Raw genomic sequence first — 26,403 nt, 5'->3', positions numbered from 1 at the left:
TTCCTGTCTTGGGAATTAAATCACATATGACACAGCTACTATTTAAAGAACAGATAGTTGGAGGACAAATTCTTTAGATCACTTTTGCCGACAGCATGCAGCCATTTATCTTTTCCATTTTTGCAACAAATCAATCCGTCGAAATAGCTGTTTAGCTGAGCACAGCTTCTTCACTTTAAACACAGGAGGATTGTGCTCTGTAGCAAACAAGATTAAAAATTATTACACTGTTCCTTTTCAGTTGAAAAGTCATGTTTACGCCCAGTTCATGTTAATTCTAGAGCTGCTCTACGATTTGTACCTCACACAGCATTTGAGACATTCCATTTTCTTCAGATTGTACAAATAATGATGCCACTTTGTATTTAGAGTCTTCTGGGATATTCAGCATTTGTAAATCGATAAATGTGCTGTGGAAACTGAAGCAATGACAAGAACTTCGCAAAAAAGTGTGTTCTGGAAAGCTTTTGCTTAAAGAGGAGGTCATGCATCATTTTGCAAAGGGTGTAAACTACTTAATTCTGTGCATTTGTTTCCTTTCTTAAAAGAACTTTTATTTCTTTAAATTTCCACCAGTTCTTTAAGCTTTGTACAAACTAAATGCTGTAAAACACTCAGGGCAAATCCCTCCCAATCTGATGTTCGGCCACATGTGATCAAAGCGATCTTTACTGAAGAGAGACTTAACTCATTAAACCACTTCACTCACTGAGCTGTACACCCCCTGCAGGACAACCACCACAACTGATGCAGTCAATCACAAGCATCAGTGAGTAGCCTTTGGGTCGTGCAGTTTCCCTCAATGCCTGATGATTCCCTCAGAGCTGAAATGTTCCAGAAATCCAGGCCATAAGACATAGGAGCGGAAGTAAGGCCATTTGGCTCATTGAGTCCACTCCACCATTCAATCATGGCTGATGGGCATTTCAACACCACTTACCCGCACTCTCCCCGTAGCCCTTAATTCCTTGCAAGATTAAGGATTTATCAATCTCTGCCTTAAAACATTTCCAAGGCCTCCACTGTGCTCTGTGACAGTGAATTCCACAATCCCATCGCTCTCTGGCTGAAGAAACATCTCCTCATTTCTGTTCTAAATTGACCCCCTCTAATTCTAAGGCTGTGCCCACGGGTCCTGGCACCCCCACCTGACGGAAACAAATTCCCAGCATCCACCTTTTCTAAGCCATGCATTATCTTGTAACTTTCTATTAGATCTCCCTCAACCTTCTAAACTCTAATGAATACAATCCCAGGATCCACAGCTGTTCATATGTTAGGCCTACCATTCCAGGGATCATCCGTGTGAATCTCCGCTGGACATGCTCCAGTGCCAGTACATCCATCCTGAGGTGTGGGGCCCAGAATTGGACACAGTATTCTAAATGGGGCCTAACAAGAGCTTTATAAAGTCTCAGTAGCATATCACTGCTTTTCTATTCCATACCTCTAGAGATAAATGATAACATTACATTTGCTTTCTTAATCACAGACTCAACCTGCAAGAGAATCCTGGAGTAGCACTCACAGCTCCCTTTGTACTTCGGCTTTATGAATTTTCTCACCGTTTCGTAAATAGTCTGTCCCTGTATTTTATTTCAACAATCAGCATTGAAACAAAGACTATAATGAGGCTTTGTTTCATAGAATCATAGAACCCCAACCCCTCAGTGTGGAAGCAGGCCATTCAGCCCATTGAATCCACACCAGTCCTCTGAAGAGCACCCTACCCAGACGCACCACTCCCTCCCCCCCCCCCCGTAACCCTGCATTTCCCACTGTTAACCCACCCAGCCTGGACACTGTGGGCAATTTCACGTGGCCAATTCACCTAACCTGCCCATCTTTGGACTATGGGATGAAATCAGAGCACCCAGAGGAAACTCGCGCAGACACGGGAAGGACGTGCAAATACCACACAGCCAGTTACCCGAAGCTGGAATCGAACCCGGGTCCCTGGCGCTGAGAGGCAGTAGTGCTAACCAATGAGCCACCCCGGGAGTAGTTTATGACTTTCTAATTCACCCATTATACACTCAACTGATGAGAGACAGGAATTAAAATGGAGTCTAGAAAGTCGTGTTACTGTCTGAAACTCGTCTCAAAGGTGCTTTTAACAGCCCGAAATCCCACGTGGCTTTAACATGTCTATTAATGACAAATCAAAACACACTGAGCTCACAATTTATATCCGAACATCATCAAAATAGTTTCACCAGCGTACCATTAAGTGAAAATTGTCCCAACAGCCACCCGTCTATATAGTTTCAATATAATGTCAATCCTAAAAATATATATCTATATTAAATTTAAACTTCTGATTGGAAGCCACCTGTCCATGTCGAACAGCTGAATTCAAACCCAGAGGAACACCCTCATGGCCACACCTTGCTGTATAAGGAACAGACTAGATTCTTTGGATTCATTTAGAATGGATCCCAATGTAAAAATATGCAATCAGTAATTTATATCACAGTTGGGGCTATGCAGCCTATGTTCTGTATCAGCTCTACAAGATCGATCCAATTAGTTCCATTACTGATGCAATTTGTACTCTTAGCTGTCTAGACATAGCTGTAATTTATAAAACTGCTCTGAAGTTTCACAGGCTAGAGCCTATTTTGCAATTGAGCATTTTGGGTCTAAGCAGACTGCTAATGCTGCCTTGATCCAGATTTAAAAATCACACAACACCAGGTTATAGTCCAACAGGTTTAACTGGAAGCACTAGCTTTCGGAGCATCGCTCCTTCATCATAGTCATGGCTGATCATCCAATTAAAGAGCCCGTTCCCCCACCCCCACATATCCTTTGGTCCCTTTAGCCCCAAATGCTATAGCCAACTCCTTCTTGAAATCATACAATGTTTGGGTCTCTGCTGCTTTCTGTAATAGCAAATTCCACAGGCTCACCACATTCTGAGTGAAGAAATGTGTCCTTGTCTCAGTAAAGGGTGGATAGCACAGATGAAGACAACAACATAGCTCATCTTTCTAAGTTTCTAATATTTTATCGCTTAGTATAGGTTGTGAAAAACCATTTAACTGCAAAAGGTGACTATATAGTAGAACTGGTAGACACAGTTGTAAAACAGAAAAATACATTTTTAGAGGAAGTGAAGCAATATTAAACAGTGATTCTAAATCAGGTGCAGAAGCAGAGGGACCAGCACTTGGATACGCACTAATTGGAGGTGTCAGAGGAGGTTGAGAAAGTGGTTACTAAGTCATACAGAAGACTGGGCTCTGTAAATAGAGTGATAGAAAATAAAATCAGGGAACCTACAGTAAACCTTTGGAAAAAAAAAAACATCTTTTGCCTCCACTGGGGAATTGTGCCCAATTCTGAGCATTAAACTTTAAAAAAAGGATCACGGTGTAGAATATATTTACAAGAATGGTTCCAGTGAAGAGGGATTTCCTTTATTTGGATTGTTTTAAGAAGCTCTGGCTATTTACCCTCGAGATGAGAAGTTTAAAGACCTTCAGACATAGGAGCAGAAGTAGGCCATTTGGCCCATCAAGTCTACACCAACTTCAGGGAGATTACAGCTAATCTGAATTCTTAACTCCATTTTCCAACCTTTTCCTTATAATCCCCAATTCCCTTACTGATTAATTGTCTGTTTATCTTACTTTTACTGATAACATTCCTGTGAAGAGCCTAGAGACAAACACCATACTTTTACTATACTAAAAGGTGCAATCTAAATGCAAGTCTTGCTCTGGTTTTCTTGTTCATGAGCTCAGATTTTCTATATCCAGGTTGAGAGTAGCTCTGCTCATAAGCCTGGGTCCTGGGAATCTGTGAGGTGGTTAGACAGTCTGTATTTTGCATTCCTTTGACTGGTTTCCTTTAGTTGCTCGTCCATTCTGCAACTAAAACCACATCTGGCAAGGGATATCCATGAAAAAACCAACTGCAGATGTTTGGGAGAAAAAGTTCCAAATGCTCGGCACAGAGCCTACTTAGCAGAGGGAAAAATAAACACAAACTAAGAAAAAGCTGGTTACAGAAATAGAGGTTGCTGGAGAAACTCACCAGGTCTGGCAGCATCTGTGGAAAGAGGGACAGAGTTAACGTTTCGGGTCCAGTGACTAGTCTTCAGAACTGGGAGAAAGACAAGCTAATAATGCAGACTATAAGTCAGAACAAACAAAATGCCCCTGACCTTCCAGTTACCTGCCACTTCAACACATCACTGTGTTCTCTGGCCAATATCTCTGTCTCGGATGTGCTACAGTGCTCCAGCTAAGTTCGGTGCAAGCACCTCATTTTCCACTTGGGGACTCTCAGCCTTTAGGACTCAATATCGAGTTCAATAATTTTAGAACCAGAACACCATATTCTATGTCCTTTACCCATCCCCATACCCCAGGCCCTGTGGGCTATGTTTAGCACAGCCAAGCCTTTTTCACCTCCTAATAGTCCCCATTATCAGCTTTCCATTTTCCCTGGCATATTATCATCCATCCCTTTGTCTGCCTAACTGTCACTTTCTGAACTTATCTGCTTATTCCTTCCTCGAACCAACTGTTTTCGGTACATACACGTGTGTGCGTGCGCACATACACACACCCTTTTCCGAGCTACTGTCGGTTGAGTTTCTCCAGCGATTTATCTTTGTTTCAGATCCTCAGCATCTGCAGTTCTTTGTTTAAAATTGCTATATTTTGAAACAGCTGTTGCAGCTATGATTTCTGATTGGATCATACATTTCTCCATAAACGATAAACCAAGCAGACATTTAATTGAGAATATCCTGAATCCAAAATAAAAATCATTCTAAAACAAAGTTCAGGAAAGAAATAATTTTCTGTACGTACACTTAGAATTGCTCAAGATTCATAGTGGACTTGATTTTTTTTTGTTATTTAATCTCAAGATATGGCCAACGCTGCCTTTATTTTCTGTCACAGGTTGCGAAGGAAGTAATGGTACTGAGCTTTCTTGCTCGTGATCCAGCTGAGAACACAAGACTAAACAAACATATAGTGGGTGACTGGAGTTACTTGGAAGGTGGACAGGCAGGGAAGGCAGGTCTTCACCAATGAAGGACATCAGTGGCCCATTCATACTTTTATAGCAATGCAGCAGCTTTCTTTTCTTTGTAAATTATTGGTATTGACCCAGGCCATTTCAGTTATTTGAGCTTTTCTCACCACGTTCATACAAAGCTGAGAGTGAATTAGCCAGTTATCCTTCGCTGCGAAGATCAGCGGATTGTCATCAACATGAAAGAACAAACTGGATGAGTAAGTGGCTCCCACCCTCTTGATACTAAGCAATACAAGGTAATATTAGCCTGAATTCAACCTCAGAATTTAACGATGAACAATCATCAAATCAGATACATCAACGTGTTTTCTCTCTTCACAGATGCTAGCAGACCTGCTGAGTTTCTCCAGCACACTGTGTTCGTAACCTCACTATTTACCACATTGGCATTGCAGCCCAATTTTAGAAATCCTGGCTCATGACCACAAAGCCTTCAGCCCCCCTCCCCTCCCCCAATATAAATACAACAGATACAGGTACAAGAGATCAGTTTGATGATGTCTCCTCATTTTGGTACCGCAAAAAGTGCAAGACAACATTCACAGGTCACTTTGTTATTGAGAAAAATGAGGCAGTAACATAGGACCTACACACTCTCTCCAGGTTTAGTTTTCATAACACTACTGGCTCAGGCCTTGTTGCATTATGATGGAGGCCAATTCTCAGGAGCAATGAAATCCATAATCTTGTTCAACGCTACAGGTTGTCAGACATTGCTTAACAGCGGGAGCACTGTATGTTGTCACTAACAGGATGTTGACAATACAGAACCACAATGAGGAAACAAAGTTCAGTCTCCGACGACCAGAATTTCGAGCAAAAACTCCATTAATTTGAAAGAATACCAAAATCAAACAACTGACATGGTTACCTCAGTTATCAGGAAATCTGCGTTACTTTTCTCATTGAAGAATTCATCGTCAAGTGAATAGCTTTATTTCAGAACATTGCCAGTGCTCCTGGAACTCATGTAGAGAAAAGATATGGAATGTTGACATGTGTAATTTTAAGAATAACCAGGAAGCTGTTCAACAAAAGAAGCCCCTTTCTTACTACTAATAATAGTTTTGAGGATATACGGTCAGATTGTTTTCTTTAAAAAAGGGAAGCAGGGCCTAGTTCCTTTTCACACAAATATTTAAACTTTAAATCACATTCGTGAATTGCAACTTCCCAAACTGATGGCTTCTAGAGAGACAATGAGCAGCCAGAAATCCATTAGTGCAAGGACTCACATGCCCTGGTTTCACATTAATGCATCTCATCACACTAAGAAATTCTCAGAAAGAGATGCAGAAGCTACAGAGCACTTGATGTCCTTCAGACTTATAAAATCAATTTAGAAATTGCAAAACAATGTTTGGGGCATTTATTGATGTTGAGATATTGTGAAATGAACAGCGAAAATTGCCATAATCGTAGGCACTATGAGTGTGTGTGAGTGTGAGAGAGAGAGAGAAAAGGAAAGAGGAAAAGAGAGAGAGAGAGAAAGAAAGAAAGAGAGAGATAGAAAGAGAGAGAAAGAGAGAGATAGAGAGAAGGAGAAAGAGAGAGAAAGAGAGAGAGATAGAAAGAGAGAGAAAGAGAGAGATAGAGAGAAGGAGAAAGAGAGAGAAAGAGAGAGAGATAGAAAGAGAGAGAAAGAGAGAGATAGATAGAGAGAAGGAGAAAGAGAAAGAGAAAGAGAAGGAGAAGGAGAAGGAGAAGGAGAAGGAGAAGGAGAAGGAGAAGGAGAAGGAGAAGGAGAAGGAGAAGGAGAAGGAGAAGGAGAAGGAGAAGGAGAAGGAGAAGAAGGAGAAGGAGAAGGAGAAGGAGAAGGAGAAGGAGAAGGAGAAGGAGAAGGAGAAGGAGAAGGAGAAGGAGAAGGAGAAGGAGAAGGAGAAGGAGAAGGAGAAGGAGAAGGAGAAGGAGAAGGAGAAGGAGAAAGAGAAAGAGAAAGAGAAAGAGAAAGAGAAAGAGAAAGAGAAAAGGAGAAGGAGAAGGAGAAGGAGAAGGAGAAGGAGAAGGAGAAGGAGAAGGAGAAGGAGAAGGAGAAGGAGAAGGAGAAGGAGAAGGAGAAGGAGAAAGAGAAAGAGAAAGAGAAAGAGAAAGAGAAAAAGAGAAAAAGAGAAAAAGAGAAAGAGAAAGAAAGAAGTGAAAAAGAAAGAAAGAAAGAAGTGAAAAAGAAAGATAGAGAAAGAGAGACTCAACACCTCAGGTGGGGGGAACATTTGAGATGGCAAGGTTTTCATGGTGACTGCAGCCAATGTAGGAATTGAACTTCCACAGTCACTCAGGCTGCAAATCATCTATTTGGGCAATTCAGTTGTCCAACTCCCTGACCCAGATCTCAAATTCTAAAGAAAAGATTGTAAAAACTAATGGAAACAAGATAATGGAGACACTTGACAGTCCACAAACTCAGGGCTAGAGTTTGTAGTAACTATGGCGACTCTGCAGAATTCTCTCCCACAGCAAGTGGTCGAGGCTAAGACATTGAATGTCTTCAAGAAGGAGTTAGATAAAGCTCTTACAGCTAAAGGTATGGTGAGAAAGCAGGATCAGTGTACCAAATTGGATGATCAACCATGATCTAACTGAATGGCATAGCAGTTTGAAGGGCTGAATGGACTAGGCCTGCTCCTATTTTCTCCAGTTCTATTAAAATTAAAATCCAGTTACACATCATTCTAAGAAAGTGGAATTTTTCAGGGTTTTTAACCACGGGACTAACTTGGGGAGAATCAGGGAGTCATTCTGATTCCCTGCAGCTCTTTGATTTTCACAGTTAAGTGGACATTCACAAATTACAAAAGTTGCCGTCAATTTCACTGAAGTAGCAACAGCAAGTACAGACAGTTTCAGCACTACTACACCTGCTTAACCCAGTCAAAGTTAGTTTAGGAAATGAATATTGTGAAAGCAGATTACTGCAATACTTTGCAAGCTTTTCTGCATAAGGAAAACCCCCCAAATTATTCAACTGGTGGGGACTCCGCTGATGACAGGAAGTCTCAGTTGCCCAAGTGCTGTAATCACAGAATGTTTTACAGTACTGAATGCAGATGACATCAAATATCTCCCATTTTATCCCCCCAAAACACCGAAAGACCTGCAGATGCTTGGAATCTGAAACAAAAGAAAAACAAAAACAAAAACAGAAATTGCTAGGAAACTCTCAGCAGGTCTGGCAGCATCCGTGGGGAGAAATCAGAGTTAATCTTTCAGGTGCAGTGGCCTTCCTTCAGAACATTTCGTAGCCAGGACAAGGATGTTTTTATACAGACGATGGTTGGGTGGGGGTGTGTGATAGTAAACGGTAGGTAGAGATAGAGCCCAAAAGACAGAACAACAGTTCCCTCCACTCCCTTGTCAGCGTTCGGCAGGGACTGTTCCCTTCAGGACACCCTGATCCACAGGGCAGCATGGTGGCTCAGTGGCGAGCACTGCAGCCTCATAGCACCAGGGACCCAGGTTCAATTCCTGCCTCGGGTGACTGCCTGTGTGGAGTTTGCACATTCTTCCAGTGTCTGCGTGGGTTTCCTCCGGGTGCTCCGCTTTCCTCCCACAATCCAAAGATGTGTGGTTAGGTGGATTGGCTATGCTAACTTGCCCATAGTGTTAGGTGCATTAGTCACGGGGGGGGGGGGGGGGAGTGGGTTGCTTTTCGGACGGTCGGTGTGGACTTGTTGGGCCAAATGTCCTGGTTCCACACTGTAGGGAATCTAATCTAATCCTCCTTCACTCCCACAGCCCCATGGCACCTTTCCCTGCAGCTGCTGAAGGTATAACATCGGTCCATTTACTTCCTCCCTCCTCACTACTCAAACTTATCTTCCAGAAGAAACTGTCTTTACCTGCACTTCACACAATTCAGTCTACTGCATTCTCTGCTCACAAGGTGTTCTCCTCTACATTGGGAAAACGAAGTGCAGACTAGGTGACCGCTTCACAGAACAGACCCTGAGCTTCCTGTTGCCTGCCACTTCAACACACCACCCTGTTCCCTGGCCAACATCTGTGTCTCAGGCTTGCTGCAGTGCTCCAGTGAAGCTCAGCGGAAGCTGGAAGAACAGCACCTCATTTTATGCTTGGGGATCCTGCAGCCTTCTAGACTGGATATTGATTTCAACAATTCTAGGGTCGGATTACACCACCCCCCACCCCGCCTAGCCTTCCCCCATTCCCACACACCAGGCCTTGTTATTACATGACTTGCTACCACACACTACGCATTGTGAGCCACTAATAGCCCCCATTATCAGCTATTCATTCCCCCAGACTGGCATTTCACCACTCCTTTGTCTGTCCAACTGCCTCGCTCTCATTTTGGACTCTGTTTCCTCCTATCGCCTACTCCCCACTTCCCCCATCCATCTTCTGTATAAAAACCATCAGTTCTGAAGAGGGGTCATTGGAGCCAAAACATTAACTCTGATTTTTCTCCACAGACGCTGCCAGACCTGCTGAGCTTTTACAGCAATTTCTGCTTTTGCTTCATTTTATCGCCTCCAAGTCAGGTGGGAGACAGAGTCTGAGAGAGGCTTCTGACCCCAACCCGCACAAGTTAAAGTGCGCTGCTGTGGAGAGACAGAAATTAGGAGATTTAAGAGTGGGCACCTGCAATGCAACCAGGGCTAGCTCTCCCACTGTTTTAACATTTGCTGTTCATACATAAGCTTTGCAGGGTTTGGAAAACTCAGCAGTGAAAGGGAGGTTGAAAATATTGGCCTCGAGGAGGAGCTTAGTTCCTCCCTTCCTGGGCACACTCTCCACCTATCTCCACATGGACCACACATTCCCTTCCCCTCTTCAATCATCACCCAATCTAGACCCAAATCATCCTGCAACTTCTACCCTTGGTCCCCTCTCCTCACAATCTCCATCATGGGTGCTCTTTTGCTCCAATCGCAGGGTGGACATTCACTATCAAGGCAGGAGTCAGGAGGCAGCCATGATCATGGAGGGCAAAGGTTAAGAATTCTGGTGCAAACAAAAATTATTCAACCTTTACAGTTAGTGGCCTTGCTCGGTTCCAACCATGTGGATCTGCACAAACTCCTAACAGTTCTGATGAAAATAGAACCTACTTACAATACAACATCCAATGTTGTATATCATAAAAGGGTTTCTTGCTGTTGCACATGTGTCATGTCTGGTAAAGTCTTCTTAAAATGCAGTTGGCCACGTCACTTACATTAACCCCAGGTGAAGGAGTCATAATGGACTCTGCTGCACCTAGATACAAATCTTTAGTAATTTGTACAGCATAAAAAGGAGCTATTAGTGAATTAAACTACAGCATTACAGGAGATACAACAAAAACAGATTTACATATAACTTACTTGTAGGTCAAAAATCACACTAAAATACATGATACTACTAGGGGAACATTTTGGGGAATACATTCAAATCTCCAATATGCAAGGCTTCTCCGTACAGTCAGAATTTCCCTATGTGTGATGTAATAGCACCCTCATTGAGAAACTAAAATCCATTAAAAAAGAAGGACATTTTAGTTTTTATTTCACATAGTATTCAAAACATCTGAAGTTAAAATGAAAGTTCTGCTTCCTTCCAAAAATCGCAAATGGAAATTAAAAATGAATCTCATGTGATGAAGGCCATGTGAGAGTTACATCATCTCATTGAAGTGGAAGGAGTCACATTGCCTTACAAAGCAAACTAGATAAATCTGTACAATAGGCAAGAGATCAGAGTCTTTGGTCTAACTGCAAACTGAATTGTCCACTGTCAAATCCTCAACAGGATTGACAGACTTAGCACCCATTTCTATTCTAATGAACAGTACTCGGAGATATCCATGATGGGGAACCAACAACACTGCATGGAGGAAACCAATCAAAATGATCTCAAGAAAGGTAACAGATCTTGCATTTATATAATACTTGTCACATACTCAGGAGATTTCCTAATGCTTTCTCTCCATTCATAGGATGCAGGCCTTGCGGGCTGGGCCAGGATTTATTGCCCGTCTCAAATTGCCAAAAGGGCAGTTCAGAGTCAACCACATCACTGTGGGTCTGGAGTCACACTGTGAGCCTTGGGATCAGACTGGGTAAGGTCAGCAGATTTCCTTCCCTAAAAAGGACATCAGTGAACCAGATGGGTTTTTACACCAATCACCAGTGGTTACATTGTTAGACTTCAAAGCTAATAAAACATGTGCATGTCCTCCCAGCTGATGTGGAGATTCTGTCTCAAACAGCATTTTTAAAAAATCATTCATGGGATGTGGGCATACTGGCTACTAACATTTACTACTCATCCTTAATTACTCAAGCAGCAGTCAAAATCAACCACATTGCTGTGGGTCTGGAGTCACATGTAGGCCAGACCAGGTAAGGATGGCAGTTTCCTTCCCAAAAGGACATTTGTGAACGACATGGATTTTTCAACAATAGATTCATGGTCACCATTAGTGTCTCAGTTCCAGATTTTTATTGAATTCAAATTTCACTATTTGCCATGGTAAGATTCGAACCCAACTCCCAGAACATTATCTGGGTCTCTGGATTAGCAGTCTATGGATAGTACTATTAGGTCATTGCCTCCCATACTGGACTTGACATCAGGTCTATATGTAGTCCAAGGTTTGGAACATCGGAGACTGAGGGGTGATCAGGTAAGCAGACAAGGTCTTTTCCCTGGGGTCGGGGAGTCCAGAACTAAACAGCATAGGTTTAGGGTGGGAGGGGAAACATTTAAAAGGGTCCTCAGGGGCAACCTTTCCCCATAGAGGGTGGTGCGTGGATGGAATGAGCTGCCAGAGGTGGTGGTGGAGGCTGGTACAATTACAACATTTAAAAGGCATCTGGATGGGTATATGAATAGGAAATGTGTAGCGGAATATGGGCCAAGTGCTAGAAAATAGGACTAGATTAGTTTAAGATATCTGATCGGCATGGATGAGTTGGACTGAAGGGTCTGTTTCTGTGCTGTACATCTGTATGACTCTGTCTCATACACAAGGATGTTTGTATTAGCACAGATATCACAAAGACATTCATCCTTGGGTATGTGAAGGGGTGCTCACAGATTGATTACAAAGTAGGATCAACTTCAGCCTTAGGGCGAGAGGTGGCTCCTTCATGGAGGAATGGACCAGAACTTGCTCTGTGATAGGTTGCTAAAGGACACAAGTCTTCTTGGCTGAGACCAATTCTTTGGCGTGCTTCTGTGAGGAACATAAGGAACAGCTCAAATTGTGACAGTAGCTAGCCAAGTCAGACCACGTCCACATACTGAATAAAGGCAAAATACTGCAGATGCCGGAAATCTGAAACAAACACAGAAAATGCTGGAGAAACTCACTCGCTCTGGTGGTGTCTGTGGAGAGAAAAACCATGAATGTTTTGAATGGTATGACTTCTTCAGAAGGATTACCTACAACGAGGTCAAAAAGGTACATGCTTGAGAAAAATATTTCAATCAAGAAACTGATTTTTATCACAACCACTACTGCACCTACCATGCCTGGCACAAATACAGACTTGCAGACTTTGCTGCATTTTTCAGAATGATCTTGATTTCTCCTTTGTATCAATTATCACTGTACAATCCACCAGCAAGCATTAATGAGTAAAATTATGGATATTTTTCATAAAATGTAAGTTGGAATTAAAATTGTAAACTCAATTCAAACAAGAGCCCTTCTGCACAAATTTTATTCATCCTTACCCAAACTCGATACTGCTGCCTGTGGGGAGCTAATTTGTCACACTGACATGAGGTTGTTAAGACAAGGTAAGGTTCTGTAAAGATTTATTGATCTGATGCTTGAAATCACCACTTCCCTTAAATCAAGTAATGAAGTGTGCAGTAAGCTGTCACATAATACACGATTGTTCAACTTTGGGTCAAATCTCAAAAGGTTTTGTGGGTGATGCCTAGAACTCTTGATAAATTTCTACAGCGCATCTCGTTGATTGTTCACACTGCTGTTACTGTGCATCAATCAACGCAGCTGCTTTGTCCTGGATAGTAACAAGTCTGAGTGTTATTGGAGCTGCATTCATCCAGACAAGAGGGATTTTCCATCACACTCCTGACTTGCAGCTTGCAGATGGTGAACAGGCTTGAGGGCGTCAGGAGGTGAGTTACTCACTGCAGTATTCCTAGCCTCTGACCTTCTTTTGTAGCCACAGTGTTTGTGTGACCAGTCCAGTGTGTTTCTATTCAACGTTAACCCCAGAATGTTGATGGTGGGGGATTCAGTGATGGCAATAGCATTTAATGTCAAAGGGCAATGGTTAGATTCTCTCTTGTTGGAGAATTGTCATTGTCTGGCATTTGGGCAAAACAAATTTAACATGTCACTTGTCAGCTCAAGCCTGGATAATTGCCCAGATCTTGTTGCATTTGGACATGGATTGCTTCAGTATCTGAGAAGTTAGAAATGAATGTTATGTAATTATCAATGAATATCTCCACTTTCAACCTTAATATGGAAAGAGGTTTTTCCTTAATATGGATGGTCGTACCTAAGAAGCTAACTACTGAGATGTCCTGGAACGTCCTTCAATAACCATAACCATCTTCCTCTGTGCTGGGTATATCTCAAACTAGCGCAACATCTCACCCCTACCCTGCTCTCTGGAACTCAACTCTTTTGTCCATATTTGAAGCAGGGCTGTAATAAGGTCAGGAGCAGAGTGGCCCATCACTGAGCAGGTGCTGCTTGATCTCACCACTGATGACATCCTCCATCATTTTAGCAATGATCGAGAGTAGATGATGGGATTGTCATTGGCTGGGTGGGATTTGTGCTGCTCTGTGTATATAGAACATACCTAGGCAAGTCTTTGCATCGTAGGGTAAATGCCAGTGTTGTAGCTGTACTTAAACTGCTCGGTTGGGGGTGCAGCAGGTTCTGTACTATTGCTGGAAGGTCGTCAGGGCCTATAATCTTTGTCTTATCACATGCCTTTAGCCATATCACATGCAGTGAAGTAAATTGGCTGAAGACTAGTGTCTATAATGCTGGAGACCTCTGGAGGAGACCTAGATGGATCATGTACTTGACACTTCTGGCTGAAGATTGTTGCTAATGCTTCAGCCTTATCTTGTACACTGATGTGCAGTGCTCCCCTGTCATTGAGGATGGGGATATTTGTGGAGCCCCCTCCTCCAGTGAGTTGTTTAATTGTCCTTCACCATTCCTGAAAGGGCTGTAGAACTTAGATCTAATCCAGTAGCTGTGAAATTTCTTAGCTCTGTCTATTATTGGCTGATTGGCACGCAACTCCGACTATATACTCAGCTGTGTACCATGGTGCCACCACCTCTGCTGGCCTTGTTCTGTCAGTGGAACAGTACATATCCAGGGCTGGGGATGGTGGTGTCTGGGACATTGTCTGCTAGGTATGATTCTGTGAGTATGACACCGTCAGGCTGTTGCATAACAAGTCTGTGAGACCGTTTTCCTAATCTAGACACTGGCCCCTAGATGTAGATGAGAAGGATTATGTAGGGTCAACAGGACTGTTTGCTATTGTCATTTCTGGTGCCTAGGCCATGTTGTATGTCTGGGGCCAATCCTTTTTTGCGAGTTTGTGATAGCTTGATACAACTGAGCAGTTTGCTCTATGATTTCAAAAGAGCCAACCACATTGCAATAGGTCTGGAGTCACATAGATCAGACTAGATATGGATGGCAGGTTTCCTTCCCAAATTGCACCAATCAACAATGGAATTAGATACATAACTGTGGCCAAACTATTTGAAACAAATTCTAACCTCTGCCCCTAGATTACTACCCAGTTCTCTGGATTACTAGTCCAAGAACAATACCACTGTGCCATTGCCTCCTGATTAAGATCACTCAGAAAATGGGAGATGGGATGTGGTAATTTGAATAGCATCTAAGGCTGGGAATGCAGTTGCCGATGTACAGCATTCGAAGATGCGCTCACTGATCCTAACAGCTCATAAGAGCTCCTTGATCTTCTTTCAGCACCATATCCAGCTTTGAGGCTTCCCTTCAGCCATTGACTTTCAAGACTACTTTTCCCATCATCGTTTTACTGTAAGTCTAAAGTCACAGCCCATATCTCCCTGCCCCAGGTATATAAGACAACTCCTCTCTTTTCCACATCCAACACTCAGACCTCCAGCACAGTGCTGAAAAGCCCAGGAGGCCAACCTCTCCCATCTTGTGCCACTTCACCGTTTGCCAGGTGAGTCAAATTCACTTCTTACCCATCTCCCTGCACTGACTTCAGCCACAATGCACTTCTCACAGAAGAGGTGCAGACTGTGTGGTGCTGGAACTTTAATGAATGTTGGGTCCTAATGATACACAGCTAGTGCTGGTTGAACAGGAAGCTTTCTAAATAAGCAGGCAGCATAAACTTGGCTTGGTGCCAGTGTTTCAATCAATAGACAAGGGTTAATCACACTGTGCACCTCACGGTGGCTGTGCAATTTAGTTCTCTCCAAATCTATCAGACAATAACATAGTAAAATCCCATTTAAATTCCTCTTTGATTGATTAAATCTGGACATATGATACATATTAAAGCCCTTTACTGTAAACCTTGAACTTCCAGTTGAGGATGTTTGACAAATGCTCCAAGATGTATATTCCCATTCTAAAAACAAATGAATAAACTTCAAAGAAACTCTAAGAGTGAAGTATTTTGAGAGATTAACAACTGTAGCCAGATTTAAACCAAATCATTGGGTTGAAAGAATAATGTTTAGCTCCATCACTGACAGCTAATGCTGAGACTAAGTGAATAATACAAACTAGGAGTTTCCATTTCAGTGAGTTTCACTGCATTCTATTGGTTTGACTGTACTGGAATTAACTTGAGCCCAGGACTCTTGACCAGAGAAAGGAATTCTGGCCTGGCATTATACTCCAGAAGGTTATCCAATGATTTTTAATGGGAGTAGTAATAATTGCTCCGACAGGCCATGAGTGAAGAGAGAAATAATACAGAAAATGGGCCACGGACATCAGTTGTGTTTACATAGTAGTACTTTTCTCTCCAACACGTCTGACCTCCACTGAAGACTCCAGAGTGTAACTCCTAAACAGGCCCCTTCTTTATTAACTGGACTCAGTCAATCCCAAATGGTTACCCAACTCCAAGCTCTCCCTTGCGTGGAATCCAACTTTTTTGTTGCCTCTGGCTTCAACCCTTGCCCTGCTCAAAACTGCTCTTCATAAATTCCAACCCATCCAGAACTCTCATGTCTCATCCTATCCCATATAAAATCCCTCTTCCCCTGGTATCTGGCTGTTTGTATTCCTTGTTCTGTTCTATTATCCTAATGCGCTTTTTACAATATGATCTGCCTGTATTGCAGGCTAAACACAACTTTTCAGTGTACCTAGGTACATGTGACAATAATAGATCGATTCAAATCTAAACCAATACGGAGCTGCAGTGGATCTCTGCTGCACTGTATAGAATAAAAGATCTCTTCAAATAAAGATCCCTTTTTGCCTTCCTACCTCAGCAACATCTCAAGCTCACTTTCTTGTAACCTCAAACTATTGGATAGCCCCATCCTATCAAGGGCATTAATGGGAGTCTCCAGAATTTAAACTCATCCTAATCTTCCTAGTCTTTGCCATCAAATACTCCTTGCAATTTAATTTTTTTAAATCAGCCTCTCTAACAATTCCAAATGTGAAACTTAACCAAAGCTCTGAGGGTTGCTTTGCTACATTTATAAAGGCACAAGAATTCGAACTTGTTTTTGGTATTTTCTCTCTTTGTTCAGGATGGTATTAAAGATTAAATGACACTACAAGGAAAAGAAAGGAACTCACTCCGTGCTCTTGCCATCTAATTAAACCCTGTCTTCTCAAACACAACAACAAAAAATTACATTAATGTGATCCTTTATCACTTCAATGATAATTTTGGGATGTGTACATGTTGTTCATCACTAGTTTCACTGGAGACAACTGTAAATTCTGACTGGATGAGTGTGGCAAGTTTCCTCCCCTGAAGGTTTTTTTTTGTTATGAATACCCAACTAGTGTTACTGAATAGTAGTTTACAAGTTTGTTTGCTGGTGCCAACTAACAAACCAATAAATGCCTTTGAATTTAATTTTACAACTTGCAATGGGTGAAATTTGAATTCACCACCTCAGCATCATTAGTACAATACCTTAACCCAAATACCCAATTCTTTTTGCTGAAATTAATTGTGCTTCACTTCTAAAAAGAAACCTTAGATTTATAAAACAATTAATGTGGGAAAAATAGCCCAAGATACTTCACAGAAACATGAGGAAAAAAGTCATTAGGTTAAAGATCATTTACAATAAGTGGCCAAGGGAACGGTGGAAATACTATAAGCAGGGAGACGCAGATATAAAGGAATTAAGGTTGGGAATTCGAAGGGATGGAATCTGGACAGAAGAAGGAATACCACTAATGGTGTGGTGAAGAGAAAGAGGTACACAGAGGACAGGGTCAGAGTATGTAATGGGAACAAGTGCAATATAGAGCTAAAGGTTTCAGAGATAAGAGGAAGATCACATCATCGAAAGATCACATCATCGAAAAATTTAAACACATACAGAGCACTGAACTTGAAGCGCTGGGGCATGATGGACTAATCTACAGCAGCAAGATTTGATGGACAAGACTAACTCAGTACAAGATGGGAAACACACAGCGGAATTTTGGATCAGCTGAAGATTATACAGAGTGAATCAGTAGAGGCTGGCCAAAAGAAAGTTGTTCACATTTCATGAAGAAGAATATTCTAACAGCATTCATTTATTAGATTATTACATGAATCCTTTGATATTTGTCCTGCATGCAAGCTGTTGCAACCCCATGTATCCATATCATTGTGGCTCCATTTTTTTCAACTGGGGCAGAAACTTTGGGTTGGGCACAGTAGAGTAGGTGGGGGTCAGAATGTCAGCTATCATGGATTGGGGAAGAATAGGGTCAACAGGCTGAATGTTTCACAAGATTGAAGTACAGATCAAAGGAACTGCAAAATGCAATAATTTCTGTGCTACAACATGATATTATAATCACTGCTTAATCATACTTCAATAATTCACTGTCTATAATTTCATATTGCACAGCACACAATAGATTAGAATGCCTCATCATATTCATGCAAATGGCTCAGCATAATCCTGATGGAATAGAAAACAGGACTTTCAATTCACCCTTATTCAGGAATAATCATCTGCTTTTATTACTTAGCATTGGAGTGAAGAAATAAAGGATGATGACATCCCAAGTATCAAGTCAAAAACAGTTCCCCGTGTGGATGGTTCCTCTTGCTTCTTAAGGGTTTGACTCTATTTACGCACTTCAGCTTTTTCAGAGTTGTGAATGTAACATTACAGATCACAGTGCAAATACGATCTTTGCAGTAAAGTATTAAGAGCAAGTGTTAAGATTCAAAGTTGCTCAGGGGCACATGGGGTGGTGAGAAAATCCTGGATGGCACATTGTGGCAGCACGGTGGCACAGTGGTTAGCACTGCTGCCTCACAGCGCCAGAGACCCGGGTTCAATTCCCGCCTCAGGCGACTGACTGTGTGGAGTTTGCACATTCTCCCCGTGTCTGCGTGGGTTTCCTCCGGGTGCTCTGGTTTCCTCCCACAGTCCAAAGATGTGCAGGTCAGGTGAATTGGCCATGCTAAAATTGTCCGTAGTGTTAGGTAAGTGGTAAATGTACGGGTATGGGTGGGTTGCGCTTCGGTGGGTCGGTGTGGACTTGTTGGGCCGAAGGGCCTGTTTCCACACTGAAAAGTAATCTAATGTAATCTAATGTGACAATCTAAATGACTATTAACGATGACAGTGCCAACCAAGATGGCACCTGGTGTTTGCATCTCTATTAATGGAAAGGAGTAGCATTTACACAGAAATGATCTCAAGAAGATTGAAAAGCTGACTAATTTTCTGTCCTGTCAGGTTACTGTCTTAATTAACGTACCATGAGATTCTGTATTGATTAAGACAAGGTGCTCCCACAGTGATATCTAAATTCTAAGTATGGATCTTGAATCATAGCAGCGCTACTTTACAACAGAATTAAAACATTTGGAAGAAAGGACGAAACAATATCAATAAATGTTTGTACAAGGAAGGATCAGAAATAGGCCATTCAGCCCATCAAGTCTGCTCCATTATTCAATTCGATTATGGCTGACCTGATAATCCTCAACTCCTTTTTCTGCCTATCCCCTGTAGTCCTTGATTCCTTTACTAATTAAAAATCTATCCATTGCAGGCTTGAAAATACTTAACAAACCAGTCTCGACAGCCTCTGCTGTTAAGGATTCCAGAGGTTTATTACTCTCTGAGAAAATAAATTCCTCATCTCTGCTTTAACCAATGACCTTTTACACTCAGTCAGGTCCTTGACCCTTCCACAAGGAGAAATAACCTTTCCACGTCTACCCTATCAAACCTCCTAAGAATCTTGTATGTTTCAATAAGGTCTTCTCTAAATCTTCTCAACTCCATTGAGTCTAAGTTCAACCTACTCAACTTCTTCACCATACCTGGGATCAACCTGGTGAAATTTCTCTGGGCTGCCTCCAATGCCAGAGCATCTTTCCTTAGATAAGCGGACCAAAGCCATTCATAATATTCAATGACATGGAGGTGCCGGTGTTGGACTGAGGCGGACAAAGTTAAAAATCACACAACACCAGGTTATAGTCCAACAGGTTTATTTGGAAGCACTAGCTTTCAGAGCGCTACTCCAAAACCACCTGATGAAGGAGTGGTGTTCTGAAAGCTAGTGCTTCCAAATAAACGTGTTGGACTATAACTTGGTGTGGTGTGATTTTTAACATAACATTCTAGGCTTTAACGTAACAGTAGACCCGAAAGCGTGTCGATCTCAAGCACAATCTTTCAAATTTTTTTTGGTATTAAAAATTGAGATCACATAAAAGTCCATTGGAAAAAAACACATTCCACAATCCAGATCCCAAATTCCAGGGCACTCAACTATTTCCTTTCACTCCCATTGTTCAAAATATCTGATGATCCCAGCACTGTATTATTTATAATTACCTCAGAGATTCCATGTATTGCAAAACTAAGTGCACCGCCAAATTTTGGTCAGGGACACAAGAATGATTGATTAGTCTAATTGCCCTGATGTTAAGTGTTTGTTATCGGTTTTATTTACAGATGATGAATAACTGATTAAGCACTAGTATGTAATCTTCTGAAATTCTCATCCAAAGTAAAATATTTCTGCCAGATTAGCTACAGATTTATTAGGATTCAATCCTATAATTATCTATACTTCTGATCATTTAAAGTAATTGTATTTGCACTTAAAACATTCAATTATCCAAAGATTTGGATTAAGGAACACTGAACTTTTAAATCACTGCATGAAGATCAATCCTCTTAAACTCTCCCAGATATCCTTACTGCCAAATCAAGATCACTCAGCCACATTAACAGATCGTTATCACATCGCTGTTCCTCGGAGTTTCCTGTGCAATAATGTACTTCATTGGCTGAGAAATGTTTGGGAGATTTTGAAAGGAATTACATAAATGAAAATATTTACTTTTACATGTAATGTACCATTGTGGTTGCGAATCCAAATATGCTGAACTTTAAAATGAGATTCTTCAAACTAACCACATAAACACAGTGGCCACTAGAGTAGCTGTAATGCCGGGAATCCTGCAGCAAGTAACTCACTTCCTGACTCGGCACAGCCTACCCACCATTTACCTTAGATAGATGGAGTTTAAAAATAGGGAGGTTATGCTGCAGTTGTACTGTCTCGGGTGCTGGTGAGGCCACACCAGGATACTTTGTAGGGTTTTCATCTCCTTACTTGAGAAAAGATATACTGGCACTGGAGAGGGTGCAGAGGAGGTTCACTAGGATGATTCTGGAGTAGAGAGGGTTGGTTTATGAGGAGATATTGAGTAAACTGGGACTATAGTCAATAGAATTTAGTAGACTGGGGGGAGGGGGAATATTAAAGAAACATAAAATTATGAAGGGAATGGATAAGATAGAAGCAGGGAGATTCCTTCCTTTGGCAGGTGAAACTAAAACTGGGGGGCATAGCCTCAATCTAAAGGAGCTGATTTAGGACTGATTTGAGGAGGAACTTCTTCACCAAAGGGTTGCACATCTGTAGAATTCCCTGCCCAGTGAAGCAGATGAGGCTACCCACTAAATGTTGTTAAGGCAAAGATAGACAGATTTTTGAACAGTAAAGGAATTAAGGGTTATGGTGGGTGGGTGGGTGGGTGGAGCTGAGTCGATGAAAGAATCAGCCATGACTTTTTTGAATGGTGGAGCCAAATGGTCTTCTCCTGCTACTAAGGTCTTATTTACAAGGCACAAAAGTGAGGAGTGTGATGGAATATTCCTCACTTGCCTGGATGAGCGCAGCTCCAACAACACAAGAATCCTGACAACATCTCGATCACAGCAGCCCGCTTGGTACACATCACATCCACATCCATTGACTGGCCCCAAACCAGCACTCAATGTGTACTCTCTACAAGATGCACTGCAGAAATTCACTAAGGAACCTTAGCGGGCACCTTTCAAACCCAAAACTAATATTATCTAGAGGGACAAGGGCAGCAGAAACATGACAGCACTACCACCTGCAAGTTCCCCTTCAAGGCCTCACCATCCCGAATTGGAAATACATCACCATTCTTCAGTGTCCCTGGGTCAAAACCTTGGAACTCCCTCCATACCAATACATGAGGGTTCCTACACCAAATGGATTGCAGTGGTTCAAAAAGGCAGTTCACCACCACCTTGATAAGGGTAACAAAGGATAAGCAATAAATGTTGGCCCAACCAGTGATGCCCATGTCGCACGAATGAATAAAGAAAATTCACAACCCATAACGCCTTCACAGCCTTGAAATGTTTTCAGCCTTCATCACAGGTTTCCTGTCAACTTGCATGAATGCCTGTCATCTTTCAGTGCCTCACCCAAATGGACACGTTTTAGTGTCATTTCCAGATGATATCAAAACAGTTTTATTGGGATGACTGCGAGTCTCACTGAGATTAATTAATATTGTCCTTACTTATTGTTTTATCAGATGTGCTTTCTTTAATGAAAGTCACTCGATGGAGATCAGCAATGGGAAACTTGTTTTTTTATATTTCCCCCTTTCGTAGAGGGCACTGAGATCGATTGCAGCTCCTGTTACTTGGCATTTTGTTACTTGAAACACTCACCATTTTCTTGCAGGTACACTAATGGCTAAGCCAGCTTTTCACGCAAGGGGAATCTGTTGATATGCTGAGAAGGACAGTGGCCGCAGCCAGACGTGTGTCGAGAGAATGGTGCTGCAAGAGCATAGCAGGTCAGGCAGCACCTGAGGAGCAGGACAGTCAACATTTCAGGGAAAATCCCTTCATCAGGAATGTGCAGACAGATGTGCACACACCATTACAAACTGTGTCCCTTTGAAATTAAAGAAAGCAGAACCTTAGGGAAATGCCAGAGGATTATAGCTGTTAGACTGGAAATGAGCTCTTAGCACAGGTTGCTCGAGGTCCTCTGGGAAATAAGGACCAATCATTACAGTCTCAGTTGACTGATTGAAGTCTTCATTCTATAGGAACATATTTAGTATTTTTTAAAAAGTTAGATGAAAGCTCCTTGCTTCTTTACTGACCCAGTACGGCATGCATATTTCATGGTTATACCTAAAACCTGTAAAAGTCTGGGTATTCGAAGCCTTCACTACAGATGATTAATAGAAGCCGATTTGCATAGTTAAACTGCAGCAGCCTGACTTGCTGTAAAGCTCAATCGTGCCTTACGTGTATTAAGGGCTTCTTACATAACCACTTGGCTGAAAGATCAAAAAATAAACACAGGTAAGGATCAACTTCGAACCAGCAAGCGGAGAGATGTGTGCTTGGCAGAAGGTTGTGACAAGGATGCGGGAGGTTCAAGTGCAGCTTCTGAAATGAAGGCTCAAATACTAAAGTAAAATGGGTTAATGACCCTAACTAATTAGTATACTCTTCTATTTCTATCGTTTGTGTAATAGTCTGAATTCCATTTCAAACATAACTCAAATAAAACAATACGTGCAGCAGAAACACAATTTAGGCATCCTCCAGAAACAAACGGATCTTGTCAAGCAGATCTTCCCCTTTGTATTTTTCCAACCAAAATAGCTAATGAGGTTCTGAGTCACAAAATCAATTCTGTAAAACAAGAATAAATAACTTAGCCTACAGCAATGGTAGAAAATGTTTTTTTTTCTCTAGAAAATGTATCTTACAACACAAATGAAGCATTATCGTCGATTGTCTTCGGGTTTCATTGCAAAGACAGAACTTAAAAAGCAGGCAGACAATTTGAGACAACTGTTGGCCCAAAGAAAAAGCTGGCGTCTTTCAAAACAATATACAATTTGAAAACTGCCATAAATCTGTCAAGTTATTGCTTCACAGGACAGGAATAAATTGATTTTTTTTAAGCACTTTATTAGTGACGAGAAATTCCAAAATACACTGCTCTCAAAACAGCAAAGAATTATTGGATTGCTACAGTGTGGAAGCAGGCATTCAGCCAATTGGGTCCACACTGACCCTCGGAAGAGCATCCCACCCATCCCTATAACCCTGCATTTCCCATGGCTAATCCACATTGCCTGTACATATCTGGATACTATGGCTAATTTAGCATGGCCAATCCACTTAACCCGCACATCTTTGGACTGCGGGAGGAAACTGGAGCACCCAGTGTAAACCCACAGAGACACGGGGAGAATGTGCAAACTCTACACAGACAGTTGCCAGAGGGTGGAATCAAACCTGGGTCCTTGGCACTGTGAGGCAGCAATGCTAATTACTGAGCCACCGCGTCGCATAGAGGGAGTGCAGTGGAATACCAAAGGTGACCTCAATTCACCGACAGCTACACCCACTATTCCAGAAGCTGTGCACTGCACTGAAGATTTGGAATTTATGCAGTGCAGCATGAGAGACTGAACATATCTAGCTGTAGGAATTTGCAAGTTGAGCAACTTTGGGTCCTCGGTTGAATATTTGAAGAGTTGAAGCTGGAGTCAGAGTTGCAGACAGTAATCATGCCAGGGAATGGGGGAAAGCCAGCTGGGCACTCTGCTCCAGGAGACACAGTTCTTAAATGAGGTCATTGAAACTTAGTCTGTGATTTGGGCGGCACGGTGGCACAGTGGTTAGTACTGCTGCCTCACAGCACCAGAGACCCGAGTTCAATTCCCGCCTCAGGCGACTGACTGTGTGGAGCTTGCACATTCTCCCCATGTCTGTGTGGGTTTCCTCCAGGTGCTCCAGTTTCCTCCCACAGTCCAAAAATGTGCAGGTTAAGTGAATTGGCCATGCTAAATTGCCTGTAGTGTTAGGTGCAGGGGTCTGGGTGGGTTGCGTTTTGGCGGGTCGGTGTGGACTTGTTGGGCCGAAGGGCCTGTTTCCACACTGTAAGTAATCTAATCTAATTTAAAGTAATCAATCTAATCAAGAACAAGAGGGTAAGATTGGAGGTGAAGCAGGTATGGTGGGGACCCAAGGGGAAGATCTCAAGAAGCCTCAGTCCCTGGAATTGTCCAAAAGTAACAAGGTACTTGCAAGCTGCGTGCATGAGCGTGGAGCCCGTAGGGAGGAGGAATGAACTGATCATGGTTCTATGGCACAACAAGCCACTCAAGTGATGGTGTTAGGAAATAATAAGATGGTACTGGTAGGGCGTCATATAATTAGGGGAATAAATATAGTTCACTGCAGCAGTGAGCATGAGTGCCAAAGGCTGTCAGCCAGGTGACAAGATTAAGGACATCTCCTTGGGGCTGGAGACAAACTCGGAGAGGGAGGGGAGGGATCGAGTTATTGTCATCCAAGTTCATACCAAAGATACTGATGGGTTTGGAAAGGATATTCCACTGAAAGAAAGATTTTGAACAGTTAGTGGCTAAATTAAAAAGCAAAACCTCAAGGTACAAATCTAAGGATTACTATCTGAGCCATGTGCAAATTGGCAGAGAGTAAATAAAGTCAAGAAGTCAAATGATTGACTCAAAGTTTGGTGTGGGAGGAATGGGTTTCACTTCAGGAGGCCCCAGGGATAGAAGGGAGTGTTCCGGTCGGTCAGGCTTCACTCATCCTGGTGAACTGAGTAACTCAGGCTGTCAAGAGGACTTTAAATTAGTTTGAGGGTGGAGGGTTTGGGATTGGCAAAATGTAGGCTTATAAAACCTAAAAAGGTATGGTGGGACTGCAGGGCAACAACTTTGATTATGATACTAGAGTGGGGCATGAAGGGACAGAGTCTAGAAGCACGCAAAAAGCAGCAATTAGGGACAAAAGAGGAACATAAAAGGTAAAAACGCAAAATAATGGCTCTTTAGTTGAATGCACGTAGTATTTGGAACAAAGTAAATTTAAATAACCATGCAAATACAGGTTAATGGAGATGATCTTGTAGCCATTACAGTGACGTGGTTACAAGGAGATCAAATCCGGGATGTGACCTTTCAAAAGGACTCAAGAGTGTGTTGCTGGAAAAGCACGACAAGTCAGGCAGCATCCGAACAGCAGAAGAGTCGACATTTCAGGCATAAGCCCTTCATTAGGAAGCATTCCTGATCAGTCATTTCTGATGAAGGGCTTATGCCCAAAACGGCGATTCTTCTGCTCTTCAGATGCTGCCTGACCTGCTGTGCTTTTCCAGCACCACACTCTCGACTCTGATTTCCAGCATCTGCAGTCCTCACTTTCTCCTTTTGAAAGGATTGACAGGAAGGAATAGGTGGTGGGGCTGTATTTTTGGTATGATATAGGATAAGTGCTATAGTAAAAAATAATCTTGGATGGGATATGATAGAACCCTTATGGGTGGAGGCGTGAAATAGAAAAATAAGACAACACTGTAGAAGCCCTCACTACGTTCCTTTTTTTTGGTGGAACTGAGAGTTGAGGTTAGGATTAGTTGAATTTTGACCAGCTGCGTGTTTTAAAGGAGAAAAACAAGTGCAGATGTTTGCTGTTGGTGACTGGCCTGAACGCTAACGTAACTTAATTACTGACCTAAAGAATACTGGAGGTGATTCAGCACTGGTCATTGCTGTGTTAGGACTGGCAGCTGGTTGGATGTTCAGTTGGTCAATCAATGGAGGACCGTGGCTAAGCAGCTAGCCCATAGAGAAAATTGATTAAAAAAAGAGAAAAGAGAATACCAGTTTTTACTGGTTTTGGCAGATGCAATCTGATTTTGGAAGCTTTGGGACTGGCTGTTATTTTTCACTCTCTCTCGTTTTCCTTCCAGTTATTGTATTGTTGAATGTTCTGAGAAAATAATCTTATTCTGGAGGAAATAAGTAAATGCTGCTGAAG

The 26,403-nt window shown here is 42.1% G+C and overlaps 1 protein-coding gene across 2 annotated transcripts in view; it reads right to left on the bottom strand.

Annotated features, from left to right (window-relative positions):
* Window positions 1-26,403, bottom strand: part of arhgap28 (Rho GTPase activating protein 28) — a 189,820-nt gene that overhangs the window by 123,287 nt on the left and 40,130 nt on the right. The window lies entirely within an intron of this gene.

The sequence above is a fragment of the Chiloscyllium plagiosum genome, unplaced genomic scaffold (assembly GCF_037043375.1).
Source record: "Chiloscyllium plagiosum isolate Xiang-an unplaced genomic scaffold, Cpla_swu_hap1 HiC_scaffold_4, whole genome shotgun sequence".
Lineage (NCBI taxonomy): Eukaryota > Metazoa > Chordata > Chondrichthyes > Orectolobiformes > Hemiscylliidae > Chiloscyllium > Chiloscyllium plagiosum.
This window is presented reverse-complemented; position numbering and strand designations above follow the sequence as displayed.